The sequence below is a fragment of the Centropristis striata genome, chromosome 12, assembly GCF_030273125.1.
Source record: "Centropristis striata isolate RG_2023a ecotype Rhode Island chromosome 12, C.striata_1.0, whole genome shotgun sequence".
Classification (NCBI taxonomy): domain Eukaryota; kingdom Metazoa; phylum Chordata; class Actinopteri; order Perciformes; family Serranidae; genus Centropristis; species Centropristis striata.
The window spans coordinates 13,939,663-13,948,817 of record NC_081528.1 but is presented as its reverse complement, the minus strand read 5'-3'; positions in this window follow the sequence as shown (position 1 = coordinate 13,948,817).

Here is a 9,155-nt window from a genome sequence, read left to right as displayed (position 1 = left end):
TTTAATATTTATCCAAGCAGGTGCCCCTGTAATACAAAGCCTGACCCCCAACTGTGGTGAATATTTCCATACATTTTTCCATAATTGTAATTATTCATGAATTGATGAATAGAATGTAAGTGAACACTGCTTCAGTATTCTTGTGTTTATAGTTTTATGTGCATCATTTGTCTTTTGGAAGACCAAACCTATGAGAGTACAGGTGGTGGTGGAAGTGGTGGTATGTAGAACCACCTTAGGCTTATAGTGGGATGCTCTTTAAGGCAGACTCCATTGGTCTTCTTTTACCACAGTAAGCTGTAAACACGAGCACTTACTGAGTGAACATAAGCTTGGAGATCTCAGCAGAGACTATACCGCTGACGATGCCACATTAGTTCGGATCCGAAAGTCACACAAAAACACAAACTAAGTGAATGAAGTGGTGGTAATGTTAGAGCAGCAATTCTTGAGTTCTGTGTTAAAATTGCTATTTTTATCAATGGAGTCTGGTGAAAGCATATGCCATAGATATAGTTTCAGTTTCCCATCTTTAAGAGCTGTCTCATGGCAAGGTAGAGCAGTGAAAATATTCTTAATATAGTTAATTCTTAAAATAATACAGGTGGTAAAAATACACTTAGCTGTGGCCACCATCTACAGTAGTATATATCAGTCTCTGCAAAGCCATCAGACTCCTTTGAGAAACACAATCATTTTACCTCACAGAAAACAGGAGTTGTCGGTCCAATGATACCTCATCCCGTTTAGTTAGTTTGTGTGTCTTTATGTATCGGATCTTAACAAACTTAAGTTCACAGCAGTACATTGCTTACTTTCTGTGCTGCTTCTCCAAACAAGAAAGAACATACTGACCATAGTGTATAGCGTTGTCACCATCCAAAAACCCATGTCAGATCATGTAGGAAAGATTTTTTTAGAGGCTTGGGAAAGTTGCAATGGGAACCTACAGAAAACATACAAATACAAAATGTAAATGTTTGGATTTGCATAAATAAGGGACACTGCAAGCTACAGAATTAAAATTGAATAAAAACTGCAAAAAAACAAAAAATAATAGACCTGCCCTTTAAAATTCACAAACATGACATTTACTATGTAGATTTTAACTTTCTTTCTTTCTTTTTGCTGATTTCTTTTGCTGGCTAACAAGGTAGGGACTGCACATAAAACATAATGACAATGGTCTTTCTTAGGGGATGTCATGCTGCTTCTCAGTGAGCCTGACTAAGCGTAGTGGAGACTGACAGCTGTCATGCATTAGGATATACCGTCGTCAGTCAGGCAGCTCACCCAAAACGAAACCTCAAATTTATTCAAGACAGTCCATCAATCATGTGAGATACTGAAGTTTAGATAAAGCATTTCTGGAAAACACACTCATTTTCCCCTGTAAATTGCATCAAACTTGTGAAAATCCTATCAGTGTTGAAATATGCGATATACCTTGGATAAAAAGTTGCCAAAACGTGATGGAAAGTGTCTAAGTACATTTACTTACTGTGATTTAGTACTAATATGATGCAACTTTATATATGTACATTTCTACAATTACTGGGCTTTTTACTGTAACTCCTGTGTGCCATAGCAACTGATTACTTTACAGAACAGGATATTACATACAACCATTATAATCATGAAAAATCATTACAGATTGAACCAACCAACAGTATATATAGTCGTTCAAATTTGCCCCATCAAAACCAGCTGCAAGATTAAAATGCTCCTTATATGCTACGATACCAATAACAATAAGAACTTAGATCATTTATTAGTTCTGCTTTGATTCACTGAGTACATTTTACTGAAAAAATGTCCTTAATTTAATCCATCTTTTACTTGAATTGTGAATCTTTTATATTTCTACTTTTACATTGGTAAATTATCTGATCGCATCTGACTCACTTATAACCTTTTCTTTAATAAGTAGGCATATTCTACAGAGGCAGTTATTGGAAGTCCTCTACTAATCAGGTCCTCTGATTATACTGCATGAACACGTCTTTCTTGTATCATTTAATTTGCTGTTAAAAGTCACTTATTAAGACCAGAGATGGGGTAAAATTACAGGTTTAAAGATATTATGACATGCATGTTGTTCTTTTTCCTGTCTTTTGCCAAACAATATTGCTGAGATGAGTGGAGGTTAACCAGACATATGGCAGATATGTACATACAAGCCTTGCATTATGTTTCATCCAGAAAGAAACACCCACACACACACACGCACACACAAACACGTGTTTTGAATGAGGATGAGCCAAGTCTGACGGATGGGAAACTGTTCATAAACATCTATTCACTGGATTTATTTTATTTTATATGCTTGTGCTTAGAGTGATTTGATGACAAATTTAACACCGTGCTGTAAAATAATAATTCATAATATTTTCCTGAATTAAACATCTCTATTTTTCATGTGAGCAACTTTGAAGTATCTCACAATATGACAATATGTTATATATGGCTTTGTACATCCTGTCTGCAGGGGACCGCAGTCTTCTATTTGCAGATGTTTTGAATATTTTATTTATTTTTTATATACATGTCTCTGAAACAGTGACCTGCTCTGACAGGGATAAACGTAGCAGTGCTGCACCCTGATGCTGACAGCTGGCGTGCCAAGTTTCCCTACAACCTCTCCTCATTAATTCAGCTTAGGTCGATGGTCATCTTGAAAAAATCGGAGCACACGGACTCCCCCGCAGTGTTTTCTGACAGTTATGTTATCATAAAAAATGATTATGATTCTAATAATGCTTATGTGTTAAAAGATATGGGGAGGCAATTAAATTACCTCCTACTAGATATAGAACCTCCTGCCTCTCTGGACTTCGTTGTACTCATCACAATATAGTCTATTTTTCAAATCAGTAATTTTATCACCTGGCAGTGTAAAAACCCTCCCAGAGTGCTCCAGGTTGAATAAATCAAAACTGAAATACTACAATACCAGCCTTATTTCTATAAGAGGAAAATTCACATCTAAAACTAGACCACGTCCAGAGCCAGGGACCAGATAATATTGTAAAGACTGGATAAACTCAAAATGACTTTTTTTTTGTTTCTATCTATCTCAGGCTGCACCTAAAGGTTAAATGGATCCCGTGAAATGTCGATGCAAAGGGTAACATGCAACCAGTTTTTAAATGTGATGAAAGGCATGTCGTGCCCAGGATGAGGAGCAAAAAACAGGAGGAAACTACAATACAAAGTCAAGTATTCTGCAAATTCTGTTGATGATGTTAGATGTTAAAACAAAAAAAATTCCAATTGCATAGACAGGCAGACAGACAGACAGGCAGGCAGGCAGGCAGGCAGGCAGGCAGGCAGGCAGGCAGACAGACAGACAGACAGACAGACAGACAGACAGACAGACAGATAGATAGATAGATAGATAGATAGATAGATAGACAGACAGACAGACAGACAGACAGACAGACAGACAGATAGAAAACATCAAAGCCTTGTATGTGCACATACTGAAATATTCCATTCAAGAAAGTAAAAGACATCACAATTTCTCTTATTTTTCTCATGACAGCAGTATAATAACCCATCCAAGTTTTATTTTTCCTTTTGTAACTTTGATCCAAGGCTGAAGCCTCCCCACCACATACAATAGCTTTTCTCAAACTATTGTCTGATCATAATACACAGAGAAACGTCGCTTTGGTGGATCACTGAGTCCGTCTGCATTCAGCGCTGCTCGGACACTCTCGTCCTTGAAGTCTATGTTGTGTGTCTACGTGAACTATTTACTTCTTGTTTTTAGATATACCATAACTGCAAGAGCATGTTGGAGCTGTTACATTTATGTTTTAAAATACCATGTCAAGTTATTGCTATTCTCGAAGCATAGTGTACTTTTCATTGAATAAAATGCACTGTATAAATAAAGTTCTGCTTGCTTTGCTTGTACTATATATCCTGTTAAGCATCGTGTTGGTGGGGATGAGGGACTGGCAAAGTGCTTTCTCAAGGAATTATCCAGAATAATTGTTGGCTTAAATGTAAGGTCTCCACAATCTTTTAAGTTTTATTACATTTGCATAGCATCTATGTGTTCTGGCTACCACACAGACACTCTAAATGCTCCCACAGACACAAAACAAAAAAACAAAAAGCAGAAATCTCTGGCTGTGCTACCTTGTCTCCTATTCAGCCCTATCCACATGTAAGGAGCACTACCCTCAGGAAAACCCTACCGCCTTGAGAAGTCTTTGTAAGCTGAATCACTTCCAGACAAGTGGGGCAGAGATTTGCAGCTGTGCACAATGGATGAAATATTCAGTGGGGGATGCGAATTGGATGTTCCTTGAGTACCAGAAATCATGAATTATAAGAAGTACACAAAATGCTTCCCCGTCTGCCTTTTCCCGCTTCCATAACTGTATTGGTAATATGATTTGGCTTAACATGTGTTGACATGTTGTACGTGTTCTTGACTGGCGATGAAACAAAGTGGAATTTGTCATGACTTATATGTACAAATACATGGTGAGATTCAGTGAATGTGTCTTTTTCTGTTGGCTGAAAAGATGTTCCCAGTGAATTCACGGGTGATCGAGTCATCTCAGCATGTTTACATAATCCGTTTTTCAGTCCCTGGTTTCTTATTTCGGGGAACGAAAAGTGTTCATGTAGATTAACATAATAAGCAGTCATTTTTCTTGTTGAAAAGGTTTTAGAATAACTTCTAAAATTCTGGAACAAACGGACATCATTCATATCTTTGAGTCTTATTGTCAGATGCATTTTCAGTGCTTATTTTTGTGGATTCAGCTAGTGGTTCTTCTCTATGAATTACTCTCAGGCACTATGGAGTACACATCTGAGGTAAGTGTGAGCAGGTAAATAAACATCTGATTATTAAACCAGCTTCATATTATAATGCTGTGAGTGTAGCACCAGCTTTGTATTTACTTTTTCACACCGCAGTGTCCTTTACCTTGTTTACTCTGTTTAGCGCTCTCCACTTCTCACCATCTTAATGAAAGTGAAAAAAACTGTCAGACAAACAAGAGAAACTGTGGCTCAATACTACTGACAGATCAAGGGATCTTAAATTGCTGGAGTCACAAAAACTTGGATTCAAGCCAGGCTCGAGGTGATAATTAAACCACTTGAGGAAAAAAAATCAATTTTGACTTGATTCCCCTTTTAAAGCTACTTTAATCCATATTTTATTCTATGTTAACAATGAACCAAAATACTTTGTGCAATGTGAAATGGATCACTTGTAGTGATGAACTGTGCCATGGCCATGGCTCCTGTCTCTCACCTGTGTTTCCATTGTCCCCCACCTGTCTTGGGTCTTCCATGTCCATGGTTTGTCTCTGTTGGGGACTGTGCTCCCCCAAAATGCAACCACATATGTTATCTGTACAGCAGCGTATGACGACCGATATTTAAATGTAGGTGGCTGTAGAAATTATGACAGAAGAAGGTGGAAGTGAGGATACGGAGTATAAAGACTGACAAGACTTTCATCCAGGAGACCTGTGTTTGTGTCCCCAGTAAAATCAAAAGTCAGTGTCGTTATTTTAAGTTAGAAGTTCTACTTTATGTTTTATATCGAGTATGTCACTAACATAACTACCTTATGTCACCCAGTAGTTATTTTATTTAACTTTTTTTCCAAGCCCAACCATGTAGTTTTATTTCTTAAACTTTACTAATATAAGTAATTTTGTTGCCTAAACCTAATCAAACTGCAATGGATTGACAACAACTGTTACATTTGATTATGGAGCCAATTTAGGAAATCAGAATCAGGAATACTTTGTTTATCCCTGGGGGGAAATTGCTCTTTGTTGCTGCTCAGTTGCCGCTGTAAAAGAATAGAAAGAAGTACTTCTGTAAACAAATACGTAAAAAAAAAAAAAAAACCTCACTACACTAAATTTACAACAATATAAATACAAATGCCAGTCTTAAGTAAATAAAGATATTTACAAATAGAAATACAAAATGTAAAATAATTTGGAATAAAATTAAATAGAGATATGTATGATAGAATAAAATAGAAATATGGAAATGTAGATATGTACAAATATGTATATAATGTAACAATATATGTACATGTACATACATACATATAATAGTGTAACAAATTGAAATATTGCATGATTCATATACAAATTCCGGATTGCACAGATAAATATTATAAATAAAGTTATCAAGCTATGAGTTGTGAAGGTATGAACCATGTGGTCATGGCTGCTGATGGTTGAAATAGGCAATTGACTCAGGGTGTCTGACACTCTGAAGGAGGCGTTGAAACGTTTGATCAGTGTTGCATCTGGGTGGAATCATATACAAACAAATGCTCCTCTTGGTGGTATTATAGAGTAGAAACAAACAATATATGTGTTTATATAACATGTTGCTCTTTGCACATGCATATCCCATTCCTGTCCTGCCATTAATAGAGACCCAGCACTCCCAACACTATATCATTCCCTGACTTTCCTTCACTTTTTGCCAGATTGTTGTTCCAGTGTTAGTGGTATTAACGTTTAGACCTAAAATGTAGTGACTCCACTTGTGTATTTGTTACCTTGTCGAAGATTAATTTGATCTCTTTGCTTCTGGATTCCTGTTTGCTTGCCTGCCTCCCTGTCTGCTTGGCAACTCATTGCACTTGCCTTCTCTGCTGCCCTGCCGCCCAGCCACTCTCCATTCCCGCTCCCCCTCTCCTGTCTCCAGTTATTTCCTCTCTTCAACCAAACCCCTTCTAAAGTAACATTTAGTCATTGTTTTGGTCTTAAGCCACACCAGTGAACGGGGTGATTCATTTCTTGAGCAGGACGATCATTCAATTCCGCCGTTTTGACATCCATATGTTGTCATTTGCCAGCTCTATCTCTCTCTCTACCTACTTACCTAGCTACACACCTCTCCCTACCTCCCTACCTACCTACCTTCCTACCTACCTACCTACCTACCTACACACCTCTCCCTACCTACCTACACACCTACCTACACACTTACCTACCCACCTACCTATCTAAATACCTACCTACCTACCTACCTACCTACCTACCTACCTACCTACCTACCTACCTACCTACCTACACACCTCTCCCTACCTACCTACCTACCTACCTACCTACCTACCTACCTACCTACCTACCTACCTACCTACCTACCTTCCTACCTACCTACCTACCTACACACCTCTCCCTACCTACCTACCTACCTACCTACCTACCTACCTCCCTACCTACCTACCTTCCTACCTACCTACCTACCTACCTACACACCTCTCCCTACCTACCTACACACCTACCTACACACTTACCTACCCACCTACCTATCTAAATACCTACCTACCTACCTACCTACCTACCTACCTACCTACCTACACACCTCTCCCTACCTACCTACCTACCTACCTACCTACCTACCTACCTACCTACCTACCTACCTACCTACCTACCTACCTTCCTACCTACCTACCTACCTACACACCTCTCCCTACCTACCTACCTACCTACCTACCTACCTACCTACCTACCTACCTACCTACCTACCTATCTACCTACCTACCTACACACCTCTCCCTACCTACCTACCTACCTACCTACCTACCTACCTTCCTACCTACCTACCTAGCTACACACCTCTAACTACCTAGCTACACACCTACCTACACACTTACCTACCCACCTACCTATCTAAATACCTACCTACCTACCTACCTACCTACCTACCTACACACCTCTCCCTACCTACCTACCTACCTACACACCTCTAACTACCTACCTACCTACACACCTACCTACACACTTACCTACACACCTACCTACCTAAATACCTAAATACCTACCTACCTACCTACCTACCTTTAAAAAATAATTATTTGTATCATTTTTATTAAGCTAAAAACTGAAAACGGGTCCCACAGACCCGAACACCTTATAAGGGTTAATGCAGGTTTAACACCAACAGGTCTTAACTTAGCTTGGACTTGAGGACAAGGAAGACCTGATACAATTAGTAATGGGACAATGGATTCATATTCAGAGACAGTCAGGCTAGCTTGGCATTTTAATTGACTTATGAAATTATGGAAGACTTTTGGGTGGCGAGAAAGAGGAACTGGTGTCCTTTGTAAGACAAGACAATTGTATTTTAATGTGAAATACATACATCCCTGCTTCTTTTTTTCTTTTTCTTCTTCATGGATTTTAGTGTCACTGTGTTTGTTTTGTATTTAAACCAGCTTAAAATACATCTCAGTTTTTGGTATGGCATTCAATCTTGTGTTCAAGAAAGATTTGAAACTTGACCCTGGGTCACATTTATGGCCAATGAATATTTAGAATCAACATTTAGGGGTAAGGAGGTGTACCACCAAGCTAGTTTGGTACCAAGCTGGATATTCAGACTTCAGAGGACTGCTACAAGGAGAACAAAACACTGGCCTTTGGACTGGAGAGCTCACAAATTAATGGCACCAAGATGTCTGAAACAGCAAGTCTCAGTTGTCCTCCAAGCAAACTGCAGTCACTGGCCTCAGATTAGTTTGGCCCCAGCACCAATATCTCTAACCTCGTGGGATATTGTGTTACTAAATCTCTGATCAATACATGAGCTATTTAAGAAGTCATGTGACTTTTGTTTGCAAGCCTTTTAGAGAATGTTACTTCATTATTTGTCACAGTGATAATTACCACCGAGAGAGTATGCAAGGAAAATAACTTCTCAAAAGGGTTTAAACAAAGTATAGTGAAATGTATGTGTGATTGCAGCTTTAAAAATAAAACCTCAGATCCCTCTCCATCTCAGACATAACAGGCTCATGTGACAGCTGACCCCGGCGGCTTGAAAATGCATATTCAGCAATCCGGGAATCAGGCCCAGTTGAGCACATTTGCTCAAACACATGCAACAACCTTCAGGGAGAGACAGTAAATATTTAGATGAAAAAAAAAATCTTGTTATTGGATGAGTAAAACTCTGTAATCTCATTTGCATAGTCCCTTGGGATAGCTACTACAGTATATGTATTTTTTTAAACTCCTTTAAATAGCCACTCTTCATGAAAACCCACACTCCACAGACCCTGCAGCAGCGGCTCCCTGCCAATGGAGATTTTCATAATGACACATTAACACCGACAGAACAGATAATTTACATAGCAAGAG